The sequence below is a fragment of the Arvicanthis niloticus genome, chromosome X (genome assembly GCF_011762505.2).
Source record: "Arvicanthis niloticus isolate mArvNil1 chromosome X, mArvNil1.pat.X, whole genome shotgun sequence".
Taxonomy (NCBI): Eukaryota; Metazoa; Chordata; class Mammalia; order Rodentia; family Muridae; genus Arvicanthis; species Arvicanthis niloticus.
In genome coordinates, this window is record NC_047679.1 from 48511536 (window position 1) to 48532043 (window position 20508).

The 20508-nt window shown below is 43.5% G+C and overlaps 1 pseudogene; it reads right to left on the reverse strand.

The window, feature by feature from the left end:
- Positions 1-17325: 17325 nt before the first annotated feature.
- LOC117694657 (transforming protein RhoA pseudogene) lies at positions 17326-17930 on the reverse strand (annotated as a pseudogene).
- Positions 17931-20508: the final 2578 nt, after the last annotated feature.

The following is a 20508-nucleotide window of genomic DNA, read 5'->3' on the forward strand; positions in this document are numbered from 1 at the left end:
CTAGGTCTTAGATGTATCTTGGTTTTGGGGTGGGAGTAAGGCTAGGACACCATTCAACCCACTATAGTCATCATCAGACTGAGACCCTTGGAATTAAGATTGTTTTGTCTATTTTTACCCCAAGTGCCTAGAATAGTATGTCCTAATGATCATGTCTTAAACATAAGAGAGTACTCAGTGGGCTTGCTGAATCAATGGGTAGGTAGACTGTTGGTGGCTGCTAGGATGAAGGATATTGTCTTGGTGTAGACCAGAATTGGAACCTATGCATTAAGGACTCACGGAACTATAGAAACTGGATCATTACTCCAGGTCGAACTCAAAACTACAGTGCACAGCCCTTAGTGAAACGCAGTGCAGGAACAGATGCAGCACTGCACACCTCTACTCCCAGCACTGAGGAGGCTGGGGCAGGAAGTGGGCCAGAAGGCTAGACTAGGCCATATAGTGAAATGCTATCCCAAAGCCGGGGGGGGGGGGGGGGGGGGGAGGGGGGTGGAACACAGGACACTGCATGGCTTCACAGCCACATAGTTTAAATTTAAAAACAAAACAACAACAGAAAGAAAAGCTCCAAAAACAAAACAAAAAACATGTTTCACAAATCCTTGCAAATACATCCCAGATGAAGTATCTTCAGTCTTCAGAGAGTTGTTAGGTAAACTTGGCGGAAACCCCAGCTGTCGCAGTGAGGATTCCCAGCCCTCTCTCCAATTTCTACAAATTGCTAACTCTACTTCATGATCCTAATTTGTCATCTTCCATGTGGTCTTGATTTCTTCCCTTGCCAATAATCAGGCCAGTTCCCAGTTATTGTGCAAGAGTCTCCTAGCCCTCTTCGAAGTGTGAGTACATGCTGCGGATGATTTTGCTAAAGTTCTGGGATTTACACAGTATACCTACATTCTCCCCATGGCCTGATCCCTCCATTTTCTTCTCATTCAATTTTCCCCTTCCTCTCCCACCCTGGTGTAAAGCATGAATTCTTTCTTTGTCTCATGCTATGCAGTTCTCTTGTAGTTAGCTACCACCATCACTGCTACCACCATTGCCGCCGCCACACACACACACACACACACACACACACACACACACACACACACGGTCAATCTCACCTTCTACTCTGAACAGGCTTGAAGGAGAGAGAGGGGAGGAGGAAGAAAGGAGGGGAAGAAGAGGAAGGGAAAGCGATGGGAAGAAGGAAAGAGAGGAAAGATGAAGGAAGGAAGAACAGGAGGAAAGAGAGGGAGAAGGGAACTTCTAGGAGGAACACTCATACCAGCCCATCAAAAGAATATGTTTTTATTTTCCTAACTTTTATTAATAATAGGCTAAAATGTGAAGGTCTCTGGGTAGGAAGTGAACTTGAGCCATAGCTCCTGGGCCACTTGCTTCCCTTGGCTTTCTTACAAGAGTGAAGCAAGTCTCTTGTCAAGTTTACATTTAATATGAATCACAACCACAAGGATGATTTCTCCACCTCACCCCCTCCACTGCCTTTCTTATTGTCTTTTCTTGGCGAGCTCTCTCTGGCTCTGCTCGCCTGCTGTACACTGTGTACGAATTGCAGAGCTGCCTGCGATGTGTAACTGCCTTTTGTTTGTTCTCACAGTCAGCTCCAAAACAGCTGTTGAATGCTCGTCCTTGGATCTGGCATCTTCTTTCAGAGACCTGGAACGGCAGGCAGCATCTTCTGCTTTTCATTTTCTTGAGAGAAAAAAAAAAAAAAAAAAAAAAAAGGAGATTTTTTTTTTAAAGAAAAAGAACAAGCCAGGAGTTGTGTATGTGCTAGTTAATGACTTACTTCCTCCCTTTTCCTTCATCAACAGAGTTTATACTTCAACAGCCGCAGGGTTCAGGGTTCCGGTTAAGTTTCTGACCTAAGAGGAATTTCACAAGCCACAGAGGAGGGTCCAGATGAGCCAGCCTGGGGGAAGTGCCATTTGACACAGTGGAGAGAAAAGTACGAACAATTGTCACAGTCCTGTAGTGCCCCCAGCTCCAGTAGGCCTCATCTGTTGAAAAGTGAGACATTTAAGTGTTGTTGGACGTTTAGGTATGAATTGGCCAGTAAGTTTTGCTTTAGGGAGCTTTCCTTATGAAAACTTGGCATTCAGTGATGGACACATTTCGTACCTTGTGGTATGAAAAAGCACTCAAGAAAATCGAGACAAAGTGTCCTTTTCTGGACACAAGCTATTGCTTAGTGTGGAATCATTGCTTCAAGGCTAACAGCTAATCAAACCAACCATTATTAAATGTCACGAGCTGTGTTTAAATGGCTCTTTGACCACAGGGTTTTCTCACCACAGCTCTCCTGGGGGGGGGGGGTCATCTAAAGAGAGATTTGGAGGAGGAAGCCCGCTAGTGACACGAATCCAAGGCCACTTGTTTTGCTTCAGCTGTCCAATGAAGCCTAGGGAGGGGTTTTCAAAGTGCAGCCTGGATCGGAGTCACTGCCTCATGAACATCACAGCCACAGACAAGCCTCGAAACCAACATGTAATAAGTGGGGCATGCACAGTCTCATGGGTACCTGCTTGCTGTAAGTCAGCTCACTTTTTGCAACTGCCTTTTAAGTAGAGTTTCAGTCCCTTCTGTTGAAGAGACTTAGCCCATCACAAACCATCTTTGGCCAGCTTCATGGTCACTTCTGTGCAGCAAGTCTCCTTCTCTTCCCCCGCCCCTCCCTCTCCTCCCTTCCCCTCCCCTCCTCATCCTTCCACAGTCCAAGTCTCCCCACCTACACCCTGGAGATGTAAACCTAGTGTTCAGTCCACACCATCTCTTTGAGACCAAAGTCCACCAAAGGTAATCAGACTAGCCCAAAGCAGTAACTTCTTAAACTAATACATCTTCATCTGTTTAAATAAATTATGGTCCTGCCTGTCTCACCTCGGCCCTACAGAAAATATGACACCACACAGCTAGGCTCTTGTTGATCGTTTTCTTCCCTGACACCACACAGCTAGGCTCTTGTTTCTTCCTGTTCATTCATCTAATCTGTAACCACATAGCTTGCATTCCCCAGCTTCTTCCTACACCCAAGGCATTCTACCTATTCTATGCTCTCCGTGCCTCCCACCTTAATCTGACCATTGCCTCTCACCTACATTGACCTCACTTCTGTCCTTGCTCCATTTGAGCCACTTTCACACCCGGCAGCCAGAGGAATTTTAAAAATTCTTTTGTGTCCTTTTCTTTGCTCAAAACAGCTTCTCCCTGAGTACCCAATCTGACCTCAAACTTAATCTTCATGACCTCTGCACCCCCCCCCCCAGGTTGAGGTTCCAGATGTGCTGGAGGGCCCTGTAAAGAAGTAGATTATGGACCACTTTTCTCTTGAACGCCTTTCAATGGTTTCTCATCTCCCATGTAATAAAATCCAACTATTAGCCATGACCTAAAAAGGTCTCCCTGGCTGTTGTGGCTTGTATCAAAACCATGCATTGCCCATGCCTCTCTTTCTGCCTCTCCCAGGGACCGGCTGGCTGTCCCTGTCTTGAGCAAGCTGCCCCACTCAGGGCTGCTCTCTCAGCCTGACCTTCCATGGAAGGTCTGGTACCTTCTATGGAGAAAAGAATTTTACCTTATTTACCATTGTACTCATAGCCATAAGAGCATACCTGACACTCTACAGTAAAACATGAAATATCTGATGTTTCATTATAAGCTGTGGTGGTTTGAATAAGATTGGTGCCCATAAGCTCATATATTTGAATGCTTAGAGCCCACTTGAGAAGCTGTCCATGAAGGATTAGAAGGCGTGCTGTTGTTGGAGTAGGCATGGCCTTCTTGGAGCAAGTGTGTGGCCAGGCCCAGTCTCTGTTTTTGTCTTTCCGTCTCTCTGTGTTTCTGTCCTCCCACACACAAACTCCCTGCCTGATGAGCAGGATATAAAGCTCTCGGCTATTTCTCCAGCCTGCCACTGTGCTTCTCAACATGATGATGATAGACCAAGCCACTCTGAGCAAGCCCCCAATTAAATGCTTTCCCTTCCAAGAGTTGCCTTGGTTGTGGTGCTTCTTCACAGCAATGGAATACTGCCTAACAGAGAGGTCAGCTGAGCTAGCTCTCCAGCTGACAACAAATATTTGTATTACTAAATGAAGAACTGGGAATGGAGCAGGGGATAAATTTGAGCAATTCATTTTGGAGGCAGCCTCTCTCTGAGTGACCAGAGTTGACTAGTTGTCCCTTACACATCCAGTGTGTCTGTGAGCTGCTGCTGACATATTTATCCCCACATCACTCTCAGAATGTTTGCTGATTTTCTGATCCAGTCAAAAGTAAAAGAATCAGAAATTAACTAGAGCTAAGTTAGCCCAAACAAGAATTCCTTACTGTATAATAGAGACTTAGATACCCTGTCCTCTGTTCAGTTATCACTCCAACACATGCACACACACATGCACACACACATGCACACACACACACACACAAGTACAGATGCATGTGTGATCATTCTGAACTGTTACATCTCTGCTGCTCACATTTTCTAATAAGATTCTGATTCTTGGGTCCTCCTGGATGTCTTAGGCTTGGAGCTGAATCATGAATTTCTAGAAAATGTAAAGTATTAAACTGGTCCTAAAGGAAAGAAAAAGGAGAAAAGGAAAAGTATTTGAATCTGTTCAAGAAAAGAATAAATATATTTTAAGCATCAAAGCACGCTGCATTATTTCTAAAAGGAGAATTGTATTAAGAATAAGCACATATTTCTGGATATGGTGGTACATGCCTTAGATCCTAGAACTCCTGGGAAGCAGAAAAGGGAGGATCTTTATGAGTTCAAGTCCAGCCTACACTACATAATGAGTTCCAGGGCAGCCAAGCTACAAACTGAGACCCTGTCTCAGAAGAAAAAGGAGGAGGAAGAAAGGAAGAGAAGAAGGAAGAAGAGGAGGAAGAGGAGGAAGAGGAGGAAGAGGAGGAGGAAGCAGCATATATTTATTAGTCCTGAAAGCTTAATGGGTTGTTTAAAGTTGTTGCCTTTTCAAGCCAAAAGACTCAGCCAAAAGGAGGTTCTTTTGTTACCTGATCAGTCTCACTCTGTTGCTAACACAGCAAACTCAGATGATTACAATGTTTAATTGAGAGCAGCCTGTTCCCCTGTCCTTATGCTCAGCTTCATGAAACATTATCTGCCCACAGGTGGTTGACTCTGTAGAAAAAGAGCCATCCATATATTTTGAATTTTAAAAAGTGGTTGAATTTTGGGTGTGAGGTTTTAAGTTTTTGTGGAATGATGTCATGTAAGTTACAACAATGAGCATGTTCAGAAAAAAACTAGATAGGAAAAAATATGTGTAGTGGTTAATATTCTGACTTTAGGGACTGGAGAGATGGCTCAGTGGTTAACAGCATTGGTTGCTCTTCCAGAAGACCTGAGTTCAATTCCCAGTAGCTACATGGCAACTCACAACTGCCTGTGACTCCAGCCCCAGGGGATCCAATGCCCTCTTCAGGCCTCTAAGGGCACCAAATACACACATACCAGTGCACAAACACACATGCAAGCAAAAACACCCATACATGTAAAATAATGTATTTTCAAACTCTGGCTTTGTAGCCTGATGTTTCAAACTTTGGTTTCTGCCTCTTAATCGACTCTATACAGTTTGGTTTTTTTATTATAAAATTGGGATGTTAGCATTCCTTATATGAGGGCTCGAGAGAAGTCAGACTCACCGACATAGAAAGTAGAACAAAGCCTGAGATGGCTCAGCAGGACAAGGTGCTGGCTGCTGCGCATGATGATGTGACTTCAACCCCTAGGTCCCACAAAGTAGAAGAAGAGATCTGACTCCCCCAAGCTGTACTCTGACCTTCACACATGCCCCTTGGCACCTGCATGCATGTGTACACATGAATAAATAAGTATAACTTTTTAAAAAAGAAATGAGAGAGGTATCTTCCAGGGCAGTTAGTTAAAGTAAAGAGTAGCATTTTCACAAGATGAAGTGTCCAGGAGATGGATGATGGGAATGGCACACAGCAATGTAAATGTATTTAAAGGCGAATATGTAAATGACTAAGCAATAAATTCAACCACAATTTTTTAATGAAAAAAAATTATTTGTATTTGGAACACTCCAAAACAGAAGCCATCTGTCTGGCTTTCTGTTCATTCATTTTGTGTTGTGTTGAGACTGTCTTACCGTATAGCACAGAGTGGCTCCAAGCTAAGCACCTTCCTGTCTCATCCTCCTTAGTGCTGGGATTACAGGCATACACCACCACCCTGGCCTAAAGTTGGCCTTTTAAATATTCTAATACATAATAACATTTTCTTTGATAAACTCAACAAATGTAATAGGTTCTGATTGACTCTATTAAAATTCTAAACTTAACAAAAGGAAACAGATTCAATGCCAGAACATAAAAAAAATGAAACCTTTACTAAATTATTTCCAAGGAAATTACTTTCAAAAAAGTTCTCCAAACATGCATCTTGCCTTAAAAAGTCAATTTTCATTTTGCCATCTTGCTGTTCAGTTTCCTCAGCCCTTGGTCAAAAGAACTTTAGAACACATCTAAAGGATCTGCCAAGAAGCTCTGGGTTGCTATTGTGTCTACGTGTCAGGAAGCATAGGCAAGTAGTTAAGAAATGGCTCCTACCTAGCACGTCTTCAGAGGTACAGCCCATGTCACGTAAACATACTCTTAAGTGTGGTGGCTTGGGACAGAGGGGGGAAGGGAGAGAAGAATGCGGAAGGGGAGAGGAGGGGGAAGAGGAAGGGGAAGGAAGGGAAGGAAAAGGAAAAGCCTATAGCCTGGGGCTGGGAATTCGATTCACTAGTAGAGAAAGTGCTTGCCTAACTTGCAAAAAGTCCCCAGCAATGGAAACAAAAAAGAGGAGAGGGAGCATACGTGCACGTGCGTTCTCGCACGCACACACACACACACAAAAGAGATGTGCACACACAGAAGCCACAGTTGGAGGGCTGTAGCCACAAGCTAAGGAGAGAGGTGCTGATTGCCACCGGAAGTTAAACAAGGTCGAACAAGGACTCTTCTGAAGTTCCCGGCCCTGCAGCACCTCCCCTCCCAACATCCCAACAGAAGAGATTCCTGTCCTTTGGAGCCAACTAACAAAAGCAAAGGCAAAAGGTGTCCTTAGTCCCTTGTACGTGCTTTTTCATATGTCTCGCTCCACACTTTTATTGATTCTCTATTTTCCATGTTCTTCATTGCAAAGAAAGTTTCTGTGGCCTCTCTTCTCCCCTCCACCTCTACTTTTCAAGAGGTAATACTTCTTTTTGAGGTGACTCTTTCCTGACCTCCATCAGTCCCCAAATCAACAGGCCATTTTTTTTTCTGTTTCCGCCTGCCCTCGGGTTAAATACAAATGCCTGTTATGTTAACAGAAAAGAAGAAAATGAGAATGGAACTGCAAGAAAGTTTGCCTAATTTGTAAAATAAAATGAGTTTCGATTCCAGCAGCTTATGTATTATTCTCGTGAGGACTGGGTTTACATCGATCATCTTTTTTTTTTTTTTTTTCCTGGCAGTCAAGTGTGGAATATGGCGGAGTGAGAAATGTAATTGTGTAGACATAAAAAATTGCGTCTCGATACCCATCATCGGGACACTTTTCTCAAGATGCTATCTCGGTGTCCTTCAGAGCAATAACGATACCAATTGAGAACGTAACAGAAGCAACTTAAGTGTTATGCCTCGTTTACTTCTGGTCTAATGTGCTTGAGAGCAGGGCTATTGCTCATGACATAAAGTTCTGTCAGAAAGACTGGAAACACTTCAAGACCATTAAAATAAAATGCCCGCCATTCCTGCTGTTCAAATATTCCTCAGCTTCTAATTTAAGGCACCAACACCTAAGAATGTAATTGTGTTATTCTCTCTGATAGCTGGAATCTATCTAAGCCAAATGCCTAGGAATTATGGACTATTGGGGCTACAGGAGTCCAGAAGACAAATGAGGTGGGCAAAACGTGTTATTTTGTACTGGCTCATTCAACATTTGGACTCTGTTTCCATTTATGTGTTAAAATGCATTCAAAGACTAAAGTGTCTGAAGTGTCTTTCCTTGGCTCAATTGAAGAAGAGGTTGGGGAAATGGACAAACCGCCTGAAGATCGAAACTTAGGGGAGAGAGGGAGAAGACAGAAAGACTAGCATGCCTCTGCTCCGAATTATTTTCCACACTAAACTTTCTAATTGTCCTTAAAAAAAAAAAAAAGTCTGGGAGTTATCACCTTAGTGAAGCAGTCTACCTTGCAACTCAAACTTCTCACCCTCACCCTGATTAGTCAGTGAAAGCATGTGTGAGAAGCTGTGCTGGATCAGAAAAGGGCAATTTTAAAAGCAAATGCCCGGACAAAGTGATGCCTGCCCCCTTCACATGGGGAAAACCATTTCTGTTTAATGCCTGCCTCGGGAGAGATACATTTTAGATTCAGGTACCCCATAGGCACATCAGGACTTTGACTGGGACATGGTGCCAATTCAAAGTGTCACATAGTAGGAAAATGGGGAGAAATCTCGACTCAGTTTCTATTCTTTAATAGAAAGCAATACTATAGTTTAAATTAGCGCGGCGCTGCTGAACCCTTATTTAAAATGTGTTTGCAATGACATCCCAAGAAAGGAATTTTTTTCTTGTTTAATTGCACTGTCAGTGTGGAACGCTTTCACTTAAAACCATTCTGAGGTAGACCTTTTAATAGAAAGTGACAATTTAAATTGCCATGATAGCAGCAGAAATGGTGCTTAAAGTCATTACTAAACTGATGTCGCAGTTGGCTCCAGACCAGTTTGTTAAAGCTGAAGAAAAGGTGTTGGGGGAAGGGAGGAAAGGAACGAACTGGTGAATCATTAATTCCTTTTGTATCCATTGTAAGAACATCAGCTGTGATGAAGTCATCTGGCTCCCAGTGGATGTAGTGTACATTTCTATTGAATTCCAATCGAACGTTTTCCCTGATTAATGCTGACTACTGGGGAACTGCTTCAGTCACAAGCACTTAGTTCTCTGCAGTAACTTTGTTTTTTTGTCTTCGTTCCCAGGGTCCAAGGAGAGGAGCTGTGGCTTCCATTTGCGGGCCACAGCTCCAGTGCCTTTCTTTACTCTTCCTAGAATTAGTCAGACTCTCCTGGCATTCACTGCAGATGGCTCTCACTAGCTTTCCGGGAGTGCCAACTGCAGACTGAATGAGTCCTGAGAGCCTAGGTGAAGGCCACCCAAGGGAGGCCACTGGTCAAACAGCAGCAGGGTGGGGGCAGTGGATGGAATACTGCTTCTGTGAACCTGGATAACAGCTCATGAGTGAGTCAAGGTCAAATTTGAAACATTGGGGGTGCGGGGAGGATGCCACAGACATTTGGCAAGGGACAGACAAGCCCACAAGTTGGAGCCCATCCAGGCATGTGCGTAGTCTGTCATACATTTGTTTTGAAATTGTCCGTGAAACATACTCCCTTAAAAGGATATTAATCACTTGATTTTCTAGAAATTACAGGTAAGTTAGCTTACAGGATTGCCCTTTTAAAACTGTACTGCAAGTGACTGAGAGACAGGTCAGTCCATAGGTCAGAACCCACATAAAAAAAAAAAAAAAAAAAAAAAAAAAAAAAAAAAAAACTGGGCCGGAGAGATGGCTCAGTGGTTAAGAGCACTGACTGCTCTTGCAGAGGTCCTTGAGTTCAATTCCCAGCAACCACATGGTGGCTCACACCCATCTGTAATGGGGTCTGAGGCCCTCTTCTGGTGTGTCTGAAAACAGCTACACTGTACTCATGTACATCAAATAAAAAAAATAAAAAAACTTCCGGGCATAGTATCACACTTGTAACCCCAGTGCTGAAGAGGCAGAGACAGAACAATCCATGAGTCTCACTGGCCAGCCAGTCTAACTGCTGAGGTCCACAGGCCGGTGGTACTGTCTTCCAAAAGGTATTGTTCCCCAGGATGACACACTTGGACACACATGAATACATTTAAAAACTATACACTGCAGCTGGGCATGGTGTTGTATGAGAGCCTGCAGTAGGAGGAATGCAAGTTTAAGGGCAGATGAAGCTACATGGTGAGCTCCAGCCTGAACCATATGATGAGATCCTTTATAAAATAAATCTATATAAATATACACTGCACACATTTTTATTGTGAAAAAGTTACCTCCAAGAGCCGACAATGGTAATTGGGCTTAGTTTAGGAAAGCATACTTTGTGATTTAAATTTAAAACCTACTGGCTGGTGAGATGGCTCAGCAGGTAGAGGCACATGCACATGCGCCTATCATGCACATACACACATCATTCCATGTGCATGCATAATAATACTGGGTTTTTTTTGGTTGGTTGGTTGGCTGGCTGGTTTATTCAAGATGGGGTTTCTCTGTAGAACCCTGGCTGCCCTGGAATTTGCTCTGAAGACCAGTGAGAAAGATCCATCTGCCTCTGCCTCCCAAGTGATGAGATTAAAGGTGTGCACTAGTCTGCCTGGGAAAGGTTTCTTTACAAGATGATTTAAATGTTCTAAACTTGACCATTGAGAAAATAAACACAAAGAAACAAAACATTGGATTGTACTCTTTAAATGGGTGAAATGTTTCAATTGTGTTTCTTTTTGGCTCTTTATTTTTCTTCTTGTACTAAGGAATGAACCCAGGGTTCTGCATGTGCAGGGCAATCGCTCAGCCACTGGTGTGTGTGTGTGTGTGTGTGTGTGTGTGTGTGTGTGTGTGTGTGTGTGTGTGTGTGAAATGTGTGGACGTCAGAAAACAAAGTATTTGTGAGAGTCAGTGCTTGTCTTCTACCATGTGGGTTCCAGGGACTGAACTCTGGTTGTCAAGCTTGGAGGCAAGCACCTTTACCCAGGAGCCACCTCAATGGCACCCACAGTGGACTCTAAATGGATGATAACTACTCTGTGATAGCTAGAAAGACTAAGAAATCCATGGGAGAATGCAAAATGTCAAAGCAAAGAGAGGGGAAAATTCACACACACACACACACACACACACCTATATACAGCACAGTGTTTTGTCCAAGGGTAAATGTGGGCTTTAGACTCTATTATCCAGTTACCTCCAGCCACCTCAGAAAAGATAATTCCAGAAAAAAAATGAAAGTCAGGGATCTTTCTTTTTTGCCAAAGTCTTTGTATGCAGGCTGGCCTTGAACACACCACTGCTTCAGCCTCCTAAGTTTTTCTGGAAGAAATCCTGAAAATGGGGCAGTATAAGGGAAACTCTGAGTGGGTGGAGTCCTGAATGAATGGCTATTTTGACATAGGCACAGCATGTTATGAACTCAGCGACCAATTGACAAAACTCTTGGCCATATAGCCAGGCTCGAGAGGGATGGCAAAGCTTTTTGGAGAGGTCTGAGTATGAGGGTTTATGAACATTGACCAGTGATACAAAGATTAGCAACCCTGTTTTCCTCCTAGAGCCTGAGACTGCTCCCCTATAAAGATTTGCTAACTCTTCCCGTGTGCTGTACCTAATAAACAGGCTGAGATTCTGGGTAACCTTAACAGTTAGAGAACCCAACCTCATCCCAGCTTTATTTTAGGAGTGTTTATGTATCTGTCCTTTCTCTATTCCCTGTAAAATCCTCTAAAGTCAGGGTTCCAGGACCCAGACCTCAAAGGTTGAGGCAGAGCAGGTAGTCTTGTGTCTAAGAGTCAAAGAAGACAACCTGGTTGGTAGGTTTTGGAGAAGACAATCTAAAAGTTTTTCAAGAATCTGTGACAGCATTTAGACCACCCTGTTGTTTTTAAGAGACATGAGAACACACACACACACTCAAAACATTGATGTTGAAGGTTAGGTGATGTCAGGGGTCATCATTGGTGGCTCTTCCACCTTCTTCATCAAGTCAGGGTCTCCAAGTCAAACCCAGAACTCCCAGATGCGGCTAATATTCCTAGGCAGTGTGCTCTGGCACCGCCCTGCCTCTCCCTTCTGAGTCTGCAATTACATGAAGTTACAGGTGAGCTGCTACACTCAGCAAGCATCCGCATGGGTTCTGGGACTCTAAAGTCGTATCCACCTGCTTGGGTGTGGAATGATTTAACCACTGAGCAATCTCCACAGCCCACTGAGTTCAGGGCTGCTGCTGCAGCTTTAATATTCCATCATATCTAGAATAAAAAGAGGGATACTTTCAACAAAGGCTATTTTCTGCCAAACACACCAGATCAGCCAAATCTGACTTACTCAAGGTTTGGTTTTGGTTTGGGGGTTTGTTTGTTTGTTTGTTTGTTTTGGGTTTTTTTGAGACAGGGTTTCTCTGTGTAGCCCTGGCTGTCCTGGAACTCACTCTGTAGACCAGGCTGGCCTTGAACTCAGAAATCCTCCTGCCTCTGCCTCCCAAGTGCTGGGGTTAAAAAAACCACTGCCCGGCGTTTGTTTGTTTTCAGAGAGATACCACCAGTTGGAGAGGCAGAGAAAGAGGAAGGGAGGAGTAGAGGACGACAGGACAAGGGGGAGACAGACAGAAAAGAAGGGAGAGAAGGGCTCACGTGATGTGCACAGGAGGCAGGGAGGGCAGTGCTAGCCTGAAATCTGCAGCTAGGCGGGCTGGACAGTCTCTCCCAACTTGCTGCTGAAATCTGAAGACACTCCAGCCGAATCCTTTCTTCTTCAGATCATCTCCGTGTTTTTGTCCTCAAGCCCTGTGAGTGACTGTGCTCCAAGTCAGCTGAGAAAGTGCTGTTTGGAGAAAGCAGTTCTCAGAAAGCAAGCAAAAGCCACATAAACACATGAAGGGGAGATCCCAGCAGAAAGCAGCCCTTGAGTTGAAAACACGCCAGGCACCTTGCTAAGATAAGGGGGCAACGATGCAGGGCTTTACTTCATTCTGATGATGTTTCCCCAACTGGTGCTGAGACTAAAACCCAAGGCTTTGCCTATACTGGGCAAGCAAGCACTGCATCACTGAGCAACAGCACTTATAGGTGATTGTTTGCTTGCTTGTAGGGTCTTGCTGCCTGGAACTCAGCCGCCCTAGTGCTGATCTTAATGACTAGAGTGTTATTCTGAATGAAATGGGGAAGAGTTTGAATAAAGAAATAGCATGATTTATTTGGCTTGTATTTTAACTAAATTATTGGCCGCTATATGGAAAAGGGACTTCAGGAGCTTTCAAGATGGCTCCATGAGTAAAGGCACTTGCCACCAAGACTGATGAGCTGAATTCAATCCCTAGGACTGGGGTGTTGTTCTCTGGCCTCCACACATGCACTGTGGCGAACATATTGTCACACAGATGCATACAGGTATGTGCACACAAATAAAAGTAAAGGAAATTTTAAGAGAGGGAACTACAGGTAGTCAGAAAGAGAAACAAAGAGAATTTGGAGGGGCGAGGTATATTTCAGAGATCCAGGCGAGAGGCGATAGTGGCTTGAATAAGCACCGCAACAGTCACAGGAAGAGAGGAATGTCCCGGAAAGAAGTCAGTCTGTTGATGGCTTGAAGATAAGATGGAGCCAAGATTTGCTGCCAGATGTATGGATGGACTGTGAGAGATATGTGAGAGTCTTCTGTGGTTTAGGGCAGTTGTGATAGAGGAATCAGGGCAAAATCTAATCAGGGTTCATGGAAGAATAAAAACGGAAAACTCAGAAGTGATGAACAAAAGAAAAGACCGTACTGTTAGACATAGAAGCAATAGGAACACACCCATGTGCTGACCGCAATGGTCCAGTAAACAGGAGCACAGCAGTGATTCAGGAGAAAGGGGGAGACTGCCGCAACCTGGCTCTTGAGAGGCAATGGAATTCAGCACACAAGTACTACGTGCTCTTCCTGGTCTGGAGCATGAACGTCATTCACCTTCTTTAAGTAGGGCAAGGTGAGCTGAAAGAACGCTGGAAGGAGAGGAGTGGCAAGTTTGAGAGGACAGAGAGAGAACAAGCCGCTGAACTTGGTCTGCGTTTATTAAAGGCTTCCCCCAGTTCCCAGTATAATCCATGTGCCCCCTCAAAAGGAGGGCAAGGCAGACCAGATCCCTCAGATGTTTGCAGTAAGAGAGGAAGTATACAACAAGGAACAAAGACGGCAGGATGCAAATAATTGGCCATGTTCCCCAGCAGCGGCCTCACTGACTACCTCCAGGAACCAGTAGAAAAGAGGACCTCTCCTCCATGCTGTTCATTTGCTTCCTTCCAATGAAAGGGAATATGGAAGCTCAAGTTGCCAGAAGAAATATTTGTCTGTACGGTGTCTGTGTTACTGATTTTTGTGTTGCTATGACCAAAGTATCTGACAGAAGAGAAAGGGTTATTTAGGCCCATGGTTTCCAAGAGATTTCAGTCTATTGTGGTGGTGGAGGTGTTTTAATTACTTTTCTGTGGCTGTGATAAAACACCATGACACGTAAAGCACCTTATGGAGGAAAGAGTTTATTTGGGCTTAGGGTTCTGGACATTAGGAGTCCATCATGGTGGGAAGGTACATGGCAAAAGGCAGCAGGCATGGTGTCAGAAACTAAATGCTGAGAGCTTACAATTTGAACCTTGAGAATGAAGCAGAGGGCTGGAGAGATGGCTCAGAGGTTAAGAGCACTGAGTGCTCTTCCAGAGGTCCTGAGTTCAATTCCCAACAAGCACATGGTGGCTCACAAAGAAAAACTAGAAACCATAATATATAGGCAGAGGACCTGGTGTAGAGCCATGGAGGCCCTGTGCTTGCTGCTTCAGTCTCTGTGAGTTCATATGACCTTTGCTCAGTTCATTTACTGGGCCTTGTTTTCTTCTCTTCTCTTTGAATTACCCACAGTCAAGTATTTTGTTATAGCAGCACAAACAGGCTAAGACACTTACTAACTCAAAAACTCTGAATTCGGGGCCCACCAGGCTGTGTTTTAGCAAGATCACTGCAATTCCAGCAAATGTTTGTGAAGCAGGGCTTGAAGGTGCCTCCTGGCTAACTTTCTGTCTGCTCTTATCCCGTACTGCCACCTATTGGGCAAGCTCGTCCACATGCTGCGAGATAGATGAAACCTATTAAAAAGAAAGGGAAGCTAATTTCCTTGTGTTTTTTTTCTCTTCTAAAAAACTTTACAAACCAAACCAAAAAGAAAGTTTACAAGCTTTTAAACGCAAATATTTTACACTGTTGTAAGCAGTATAATTGGAACTTTTTAAATATTTGTGTGTAAAGACAACTTGCTGGAATCTGTTTTCTCCTTACACCACATGGGTCATAGGAATCACACCCAGGTTATCAGGCAGATGAAGCAGACAATGCCAATATTTGAAAGTGATAACATCCATCTCAGGAAATCTTACGAGTTTGTTATCATATCCCAAATTTGTCATTTCTTGTTTTAGATGTTTAAGCTATTTCCAGTTTTCAGTAGTCACAACTAATATCACAGTGAATATTTCTGTATGATAAGCTTGGGTAGTTATTTCTTTTGGGTTATAAGCTCCAAACTAAAATCCTTTTTTCTCTTATTTAAAAGTTTGTCTGTTTTTATTGTATGTGTTTTTTGCCTGTCTGTATATGTGCCATGTGCATGCAGTGCCTATCAAGACCAGCAGAGGGCGTTAGAGCCCACGGAGCTGCAGGTGCTGAGCCTTGAACCCAGGTCCTCTAGAAGAGCAGCCAGTGCTCTTAACCCCTGAAATCACCTCACCATGAGTCCTAAAATTTCTTTTTAAACTTTATTTCACTTTAATTTCTTTTTTTCATTAAGTGACAGGAGTGCCAGGCAGTGGTGGCCCAAGCCTTTAATCCCAGCACTTGGGAGGCAGAGGCAGGTGGATTTCTGACCAGCCTGGTCTACAGAGTGAGTTCCAGGACAGCCAGAACTACACAGAGAAACCCTGTCTCGAAAAACCAAAAAACAAAACAAAACAAAAAAAGTGACAGGAGCTGGGCATTGTGGCTCATTCCTTTAATCCTGACACTCAGAAGGCTGAGGCAGAAAGTTGTCTGTGAATTCAAGGCCAGCCAGTTCTACATAGTGAGTTCCAGGTCAGCCAGGTATACATACTGAGACCCTGTCTTTTAAAAAAAGTATGGGTGTGGGATGGGGTTGGGTAGAGAGATGGCTCAGTGGTTAAGAGCAGTGGCTGCTCTTCCAGAGGTCCTGAGTTCAAGTCCCAGCAACTACATGGTGACTCACAACCATCTGTAATGGGATCCGATGCCCTCTTCTGGTGTGTCTGAAGACAGAGACAGTGTATATATACATACATACATATATACATACATACATACATACATACATACACACATATATATAATCTTAAAAAAAAAAAAAGGTGACAGAGTCTCACTATACTATCCAGGGTGGCCTTGAACTCACAATGTTCTTTTCTCAGCTTTGTGAGAGAAGCATATACTACCACACTTAAAGTCAATTTCTCTGGCTCTAGATATATCGACCATTATAACATCAGCATCATTTTGTCTAAGGTTCTTTTTTTTTTTTAAAGAAAACTACCTTTATTTTATTAGTAGTTGGAAAAAATAACTGGTACAGAAAAAAAGTATAACCGCCTCAGGCATGAAACCAAACTTAGTCCAGTCTGGAAAGGGGTACTGGAATGATATATAGGGCTGAATAGGGAAGATATGGCCATATTTTATCAGAGAAAGTGACAAAATGGGAATTTTAAAAATGAATTTTCCATCTGACTTTATTTCCAAATACACTTTCTTAAAAACAAATAAAAAGTAATATACTTTCTGTGGGAATGACAAATATCAGTATTAGGAAATCCAATTATATAAAAAACACTACATCTAGTCTGGGATAGATATATTTATTTGTTGGTAACATACATTAAGTGGCACTAATTACACAGTAACTATAAGGTAACTAACATGAGACCACAGAACTGTAACTCTGCCACAGCTGCGTGGACTTGGGCCTTTCTGGCTGGACAAGTTGTCAAAAAACTGGATGCCCACCCCAGAGCTCTGCCAGTGGAATCTGTTAGGAAGTAAAGCTCTGAAGTAGTGACTCACCAGAGTTCTTGCAGCTGACAGAAAATAGGCAGCATATGTTAGTTATAAAGTAGTTATGGCCTAATTCACAAAACTTACCAACTGTTCCTCTTTCTAGAAAGAAGCAAGAAGTTAAGAAATGTTTTGACTGAGTGCCTGGTGTCAGGTGGAGTGCAGAGGGGACTGTTGGAGCACTGTCAGAGGACCCTGGCTGGTCAGACAGGCTGGACATTATTACCAATCATGGTTGGCTTCTAAGTACTGGTAGCAAGATGACTTCTGACTTGTAATCTTAGGTAAATTATAGATAAATGAAAAGGCCAGTAACCATACACTAAGATTAATAAACAGCACTTCAAATTAACTGGATGAGGCTGTGCTTCACAAGGTTTCACAAGATGAGGCACCCAGACTTTCTCTTCCCACGTCTAGCTCACAGAGCAACTCTCATGGCCATCTCAAAAACCTCTCTCACTCCATCTTTGGTCTTTGCTGAACACTCCATGCACCCAAAAGTGCCAATCCTGTTTGCCATATCTCTGCCTTCTTCAGGTTTTACTGGCTCCTGCTTCATTTTGATTAACTCCTGACTTGTGTGCTCATCGTTCCGAAGATCTTTCTTGTTCCCAACTAGGATGATGGGCACATTTGGACAGAAATGCTTGACCTCTGGAGTTCATTTTTCTGGGATGTTTTCTAAACTATCAAGACTGTCAATGGAAAAACAAACACATCAGTATAACATCAGTGTCTGGATAGGAAGGAGGCCCCAGGCGGTCATAATTTTCCTGTCCAGCTGTGTCCCATAAAGCCAACTCTACCTGCTTTCCATCCACTTCAATATCTGCCACCTAGTTTTCAAACACCGTGGGCACATAAACCTCTGAGAACTGGTCCTTGCTGAAGACTATGAGCAAGCATGTCTTACCACAAGCTCCATCACAAACAATCACCAGTTTCTTCCTGATGGCAGCCATCACTTACGAAGATGCTGAAAACACAGCTTCTGGGATGCAGCTGTACCAAGTACGTGGAACTTTTCAGATGCAAGGCTCAAGGCGATGACTCCGAGTCCAGTCTCTTCGCACTGAGGACACCTGTCTATGAGTCCATGAGTTCTGAGACAAGGATAAGCAGCTCCGTGGGAGACAGCAGGCTAAGGAGAACTTGTCTAAGGTTTTTTTATTTTGTTTTAGACAGTGTCTTGTAGGCTGACCTCCAATTTTCTGTAACAAAACACCATGACCAAAGCAAGTTGGGGAGGAAAGGGTTTATTTGGCTTACACCTCTACATCACTGATCGCCATTGAAAGACATCAGGACAGGAACCAAAAACGGGCAGGAACCTGGAGGCAGAAGCTGATGCAGATGCCATGGAGGACTGTTGCTTACTAGCTTACTTCCCATGACTTGCTCAGCCTGCTTCTTTAAAGAACCCATGACCACCAGTCAATGGGTGGCACCACCCACCATAGGCTGGGCCTATGCCCCACTGCTCAATAATTTTTTTAAAAAATGCCTTACAGCCAGATCTTATGGAGGCATTTTCTCAGGTTCCTTCCTTTCAGATGACTCTAGTTTGTGTATCAGGTTGACATTAAGACTAGTCAGCACAATAGCCAAGGATGACCTTGCATTTCTGTTCCTTTTGCCCTGGTTACCCCAGTGCTAAGTTTACGGCATGCATACCATATCCAGCTCTGGTGGTTTGAATGAGAATGATCCCATAGGTTCATATACTTGGAAATTGTTCCCCAATTAGTGGAACTAACTTCCCAGTTGGGAAGGAAGGATTAGGAGGTTCACCCTGTTGGAGGAGGTATGTCACTGGAAGTGGGCTTTGAAGTTTCAAAAGACTCTTGTGGTTCATAGTTCGTTTTCTCTCTCTCTCTCTCTCTCTCTCTCTCTCTCTCTCTCTCTCTCTCTCTCTCTCTCCCCAACCCCCTGTGCTTGTTGATCAAGATGTGAATTCTACAGCAACCCTCTGTAAGCCCCAAATACACTCTCTAAGTTACCTTGGTCACAGTGTCTTATCACAGCAACAGAAAAGTAAGGAAGACACCTGTGTTTGTGGTGCTGGGCATGGAACACAGAGTCTAGTGCATGCCAGCTAGGCAAGTACTCTACACATTTGCTTAAGTTTAAAGAAAAAACTCAAAATAATCCAAATGTACTCAGGAAAAAGTCACTAAATAAAGCCAGTCATGCCTGTTACTCTGTAGGCATGGTAAATTATGCTTCTAGCAAGTGTCTCACACCATACTGTCAGGGAATTCTGCTAAAGATCCTAGCTTCTGTGCATCTTTGGAACACCCCTCCTTAGTCTTGCCTCCCTTCTAGAAGTCAGAAACCCCTCTTTCTTGTTTTACTTGCAGATTTCACATACAACCTAGAGCTCATCCACTGAGCATCTGACTCAAGAGTGAGCACTGGAAAGGAGCAGGAAATGCATGGAATGCACGTTCTAGCAAAAGTAGCATTGCCATCTGCCATTCAGAGCTCCAAATCTGGTCCTCAGCATCACGGGTTCAAGTCATGGGTCTGTGTCCAGTACCTGGTAGAGTTCACAAATTATGTGGTGGTATGGTTAGAGCATCCCTGTTAGCTGAGTACTCAGTCCTTCAGCCTAGCATCCTGACCCTCCCAGATGTCTTTGAACTATTTAATTTTTTTCATATGTCCATTTCTGCTTGTGTGTTTGCTCCTCCTACTGTTGCTACATAAAAAAAAAATTTAGTGGATTGTGTGAATTACACTAGATTTTCTCAACATTTGTGAAACAAATATTTGGGACCCAGATAATTTCTCTTTTTAAAATGATTTATTTTTATTTTAAGTGCACTAGTGTTTTGAGTGCATGTGTGTCTGTACGAAGGTGTCAGATCTCCTAGAACAGGGGTTACAGAGGTTTGTGAGCTGCCATGTGAGTGCTGGAAATTGAACTCAGGTCCTCCTTAAGACCATCCAGTGCTCTTAACTACTGAACCATCACTCCAGCTCCTAGGACTCAGATAAGTTCTTGTGTGGGGCTGTCCTGTGTCATGTTATCGGCATCCCTAGTCTCTGTCTACTAGACACCAGTAACATTGCCCCATCCCAAGTTATGACAACCAAAAATAATGTTTCCAGATATTACAAGATGTGCCAAGAGGCTAAGACCTCCCCAAGCTGAGACCCACTAGCTTAAAGTGATCAAGTCTTGGGTCATGCCTAAACCTATTCCCTAATTACATGAAATAGTATTTAGAGGTGGGCCTGAGAAGGACAGGGCAGCTGAGGACTGGCTGGTATTATTTCCCTACTTACTTAGTCTCAAGAGCTCTCCATATGTCCTTTGTTCTATTTTTTCTTGTTTTCTGAGACAGGGTCTCTCTATGTTCTGGAACTTGCTAGGTAGACCAGGCTAACCTAGAACTCACAGCTCATCCAAGTGTAAGCACCATTCTGATTATTGCATGTCCTTCTTGTATGACCTACTATGGGCTTCATTGTAGCATAGTGACCTCAAGTTACTTTAACTGCTTATGTGGATGCTCAGATCCCCAAAAAGATGTCAAAGAAGAAGAGGAGGAGG